Below are 5,327 nucleotides of genomic sequence, written 5' to 3' on the forward strand. Positions count from 1 at the left end.
AAAAAAAAAAAAGAAAGAAAAGAAAAGAAAAAAGAAGCAACGTAAAAACCCTCTAAGGCCAGTTACAAAATAATTCAATACTATTGCAGTGAAATGTATGTCAGCTACATATATGTATTATATGTAACTTGGAAAGATATCCATAATGTAATATTAAACTAAAAAACAAGTGGTAAACACTATATAATGACATTTTAGCATGCATGCTTTCCTAGTAAGCATGCACCTACTAAAATTTTATGTTTCCTCCACTCATTTAAAAATGTACATTCAAAACTTTATTTATTGCATGTAGCCTTTTAATAGTTCTGTTGACTTCAATATGGAAAAACATTCTCCTGTCTTTGGGGTAAGAGGTCTGCATCAAGGAAGTTGGCAGTATTAGAAGGGAGAAACTGAACCATGCAAAATAAGACGAAAGCAACAGGATTTTTTTAAAAAACAATTTTAAGGCAAAGAAGTTAAGAAAGAAAAGGTTAAAGTGATATGCTTAGAGGAACAAGTTAAAAGTGGAATAGGCATTAACAAATAAAAGGTAGGCAGAGATTTTAGTCACGAGGTTCATTTGGAAAAATGCAAAAAGACAGCAACATTTCCTAACTTCTTCTTTGCTATCTTCTCCTCAGTGTTCTCCTTAACAGTGTACAACTCCCAAGATTCAGAGCTGAGTTGACCCTTTACTGGCTGGAGCCAGATGCCAGGTGAGTCCTGTGCGGCTGCCAGATACACTATTTGCCGTTGGGGGCACTTCTTGTCACCTGTAGAAGGGTGGGGAGCTGGGGACAATTAGATATAGTTAAATGAGGGTGACATTTGCTGAAAATTAGAGCTTAAAATCCCAGTATTACTGTGGAACACCACAATGGGAGAGCTGAAAGTGGTTATCCCTGCAAGGGCAGGGATAAAGGGACAAAGGGGAAAATACACAGGGACAACAAGTTAAAAAACCAAAGTAGAACAAAAATAAATAATTCTGGCCAATAACATGTTAGCCATTTCCCTGTAACTACACTAGAAAAGTGATCTCAACTCTCTTATCTCTCTCTGGAGATAATACCTGCTATCTGATAGACATTTCTTCTTTATTTTACCTTTCCTCCTGGATCATTCAGCTTTCTCTCCAAATTCTTCAGTACAGACAGCCTCTTCCCTATACTCTGAGATGCTCCTATACTCAGACCTGGATTTCTTGGGCAGGATGGTCAGGAACTTCTCCAGTAACAGCAGTTCCAAGATGTGTTACTTACTGTGTATTGCTGCTCTCCATCATTGATGGTGACGAGCCTGAAGCTGGATGCATGAGGCCCAAGTAAATACCCATAGTACTCTGTCTGAAGAACTCCTGACCAGAAGCTCCCTTTCTATGTGGGCTAGATTCTTTAACTATTTGACATTTCTCTGGTTCTTCTGTAATTGGTCTGAATACATTCCTGGGTGAAACAGCTCAGAAGACTGGCTCACTGTAGCAGTAGGTGTACTTCAGGCTGATGCTAAGGCATAACGTTAGCATTATTGTTAAAGAAGATCAACTCCAAACTGGAACAGATTTACTCAGAGTGAATGGCTGTGATCAAGGCAATAATTGGAAAGTAAAAAAAAATTTCTGTGAAATAAGCAAAAAATGACATAAAATTAACTAAGAGACATTTTAGTTACTTCAGGAATAAAGAATAAGACACTATTTGGTTTTAGAACTATTAAATGCAGTGAAATATTCAGATGATTAAGAAAATAGGTGCACAAAGTGATGCACATAGCTTGGCCTGCTTATATTGCATGTCAAAGATGGGTCTATTAACATTTACAGGCATACATTGGAGATATTGCAGATTTGGTTATAGAACACTGCCAAAAAGCTAATATTCCAATAAAGTAAGTCTCACAATTTTTTTGGCTTTCCATTGCATATAAATGTTACGTTTATGCTATATAGCAGTCTATTAAGTGTGGAGTAGCATGTCTAAAAAATGCACATACCTTGAGAGATTTTTATTGCAAAACAAGGCCGGACTCTTCAGTGAGTCATAATCTTTTTGAGGCTGCAGAGTCTTGCCTTGATGGCTGCTGACTGATGGCTGATCGGGGTGATAACTGCTGAAGGCTGGGTTGGCTGTGGCAATTTCTTAAAATGTGACAACACTGAAGTTTGCTGCATCAATTGATTTTTCCATTCATGAACTATTTCTCTGTGGTATGCAATGCTGTTTAATAGCATTTTACCCAAAGAACTCTCGAAATTGGAGTAAATCCTCTCAAACTCTGCCACTGCTTTATCAATTAAGTTTATGTGCCATCCTAAATTCTTTGCTGCTATTTCAACAATTTCAGAGCATCATCAGGAGTAGATTTCATCTCAAGAAACTACTTTCTTTGCTTATCCTTAAGAAGCAACTTCTCATCCATTCAAATTTTATCATAAGCATGAAGCAATTCTGTCACATCTTCAGGCTACACTTCTAATTGTAGTTCTCTTGCTGTTTCTACTATATCTGCAGTTATTTCCTCCACTGAAGTCTTGACCCTCTTAAAGTCATCCATAAGGATGGTAATCAACTTCTTCCAACTCCTGTTCATGTTGATATTTTGTTCTCTTCCCATGAATCACGAATGTTCTTGATTGTATCTAGAATATGAATCCTCTCCAGGAGGTTTTCAATTTACTTTCCCCAGATCCATCAGAGAAATCACTATCTTTAGCAGCTATAACCTTACAAAATGTATTTCTTAAATAATAAGACCTGAAAGTTGAAATTACTCCTTGATCTGTGGGCTGTGGAACGGTTAGCTGCGTTAGTAGGCATGAAAACAATTTTAACCTCTTGAGGAGCTCTTTAGTGACTGGTGCATTGTCAATGAGCAGTAATATTTTGAAAGGAATTTCCATGCCACCCCCTCCCCACCGCTCCCCCCGAGCAGGTAGGTCTCAACAGTGGGCTTAAAATATTGAGTAAACCATGCCGTAAATAAATGTGCTATCATCCAGGCTTTGTTTTTCCATTTTTAGAGCACAGGAAAAGTGGATTTAGCATGATTTTTTTTGTTTGTCTGTCTGACACAGGGTCTTTCTCTGTCACCCAGGCTGGAGTGCAGTAGTGAAATATTGGCTCACTACAACCTCTGCCTCCCAGGCTCAAGCAGTCCACCTACCTTAGCCTCCGTAGTAGCTGGAACCACAGGTGTGTACCACCACATCCAGCTAATTTTGTATTTTTTTGTAGAGACAGGGTTTTTCCATGTTGCCCAGGCTGGTCTCAAACTCCTGGGCTCAGCAATCTTCCTGACTTGGCTTCCCAAAGTGCTGGGATTTCAGGCATGAGCCACCATGCCCAGCCAGCATGATTCTTAAGGTCACTAGGATTTTCAGATTAGTAAATGAGCATCAGCTTCAACTTCAAATCACCAGCTCCATTAGCTCCTATCAAGAAAGTCAGTCTGTCCTTTGAAGCCAGGCACTGACTTCTCTCTAGTTATGGAAGTCTAAGATGGTATCTTCTTCCAATATAAATTCATCTACATTAAAAATCTGTTTAGTATAGCCACCTTCATCCATTATCTTAGCTACGTTTTCTGAATAACTTGCTGCAGTGTCTACATCAACATTTGCTGCTTTAGTTTGTACTGTTATGTTTTGGAGACAGCTTCTTTCCTTAACCCTCATGAACCAACCTCTCCTAGCTTCTGACTCTTCTTCTGCAGCTTCCTCATCTCTCTCAGCCTTCAGAGAACTGAGGAGAGTTAGGGTCCTGCTCTGGATTAGGCTTTGGGTTAAAGGCATGTTGTGACTGGTTTGATCTTCTTTCCATATCACTCAGACTTTCTCCATATCAGCCATAAAGCTGTTTTACCTTCTTTTCACTCGTGTGTTCAGTGGAGTAGCTTTAACTTCCTTCAAGAACTTTTCCTTTGCATTCACAACTGACTGTTTGGTGAAAGAGGCCTATCTTGCAGCCTGTCTCAGCTTTCAACATGTCTTCCTCACTAAGCTTAATTATTTCTAGTTTTCAACTTAAAGAGAGAGATGTGAGACTCTTCCTTTCACTTGAACACTGAGAGGCCACTGTAGGGTTATTAACTGGTTTCTTTCCAACATTGTTGTGTCTCAGGGCATAGGGAGGCCTGAGAAGAGAGAAACCGGGGAATGGGTTGGTTGGTGGAAGAGTCAAAACACACCCCACATTGATCAGTTAAATTAGGCATCTTATATGGGTGTGGTTAGTGGTGCCCCCAAACAATTGCAAATTATATCAAAGATCACTGATCACAGGTCACCATAATAGATATAATTAATTTTAAATTTTGAAATACTCAATTTCCAAAATGTGACACAGAAACATGAAGTGAGCATGTGCTGTTGGAAAAATGGTGTTGACAGACTTGCTTGATGCAGGGTTGCTACCAACTTTCAATTTGTAGAAAACACAGTATCTGTGAAGTACAATAAAGCAAAGTGCAAGTAAAATAACATATTCCTGTATAACTTCTCTGTGCCAAGAACTGTGCTAGATGATTTCAAAAGTTTGTTTTTACTGAGACAGTTTTGCTGTCATTGCCCAGGTTGGAATGCAATGGCACAATCGTGGCTCACTGAAACCTCTACTTCCCAGGTCAAAGCAATTCTCCTAACTCAGCCTCCCAAGTAGCTGGGATTACAGGCATGCACCACCACATCCAGCTAATCAGATGCCCCTGCAGCACCTAACACTGCTAACTACTCCCGATCTTCTAAGAAACACTACACTCTTCTGGTTGCTTTTCCATAAGTCGTTTTTTGTAGCGTTGTAGCCTAATGCTTGGCAGTCAGGAAGAACAGTCATGCATTGCTTAATCACATGATTATGTTCTGAGAAATGTTTTTTGGTGATTTTGTCATTGTGAGACTATCATAGAGTGTACTTCCACAAACCTAGACTGGTAGAGCCTACTATACACCTATGCTCTAGGGTATAATCTGTTGCTCCTAGGCCAAAAACCTGTACAGCATGTTACTGTATTGAATATTGTAGGCAGCTGTAACACAAAGCCAAGTATTTGAATATCTAAACACAGAAAATGTACAGTAAAAATATGGTATTATTCTTATGGAACTACTATTGTACATGTGGTCTGCTATTGACTGTAACATTGCTATGTGGTATGTGATTGTATTGACTATATTATATAAGTACCTGTTAAATATGTTTCCAATGACTATTCTTTTTTTTTTTTGAGACGGAGTTTCGCCCTTGTTACCCAGGCTGGAGTGCAATGGCATGATCTCGGCTCACTGCAACCTCCGCCTCCTGGGTTCAGGCAATTCTCCTGCCTCAGCCTCCTGAGTAGCTGGGATT

At 39.3% G+C, this 5,327-nt stretch overlaps 1 protein-coding gene and 1 long non-coding RNA gene across 2 annotated transcripts in view; both read right to left on the reverse strand.

Annotated features, from left to right (window-relative positions):
- Positions 1–436: 436 nt before the first annotated feature.
- On the reverse strand, positions 437–3,140 carry LOC108296068. The gene is made up of 2 exons (XR_001821736.2): positions 1,978–3,140; positions 437–1,603 (listed from the first exon to the last, which is right to left on the reverse strand). It is a non-coding gene; the product is annotated as an uncharacterized LOC108296068 (long non-coding RNA).
- A 94-nt stretch (positions 3,141–3,234) lies between these two features.
- The window catches only part of ZSCAN23 (zinc finger and SCAN domain containing 23), a 19,466-nt gene continuing 17,373 nt past the window's right edge, over positions 3,235–5,327 (reverse strand). Inside the window, exon 5 of the mRNA XM_037734887.1 lies at positions 3,235–4,116. The gene's annotated coding sequence lies outside the window, so the exon portion shown is untranslated. The remainder of the gene's footprint in view (positions 4,117–5,327) is intronic.

Source organism: Cebus imitator, unplaced genomic scaffold (genome assembly GCF_001604975.1).
Source record: "Cebus imitator isolate Cc_AM_T3 unplaced genomic scaffold, Cebus_imitator-1.0 Scaffold681, whole genome shotgun sequence".
In the NCBI taxonomy this organism is placed as follows: domain Eukaryota; kingdom Metazoa; phylum Chordata; class Mammalia; order Primates; family Cebidae; genus Cebus; species Cebus imitator.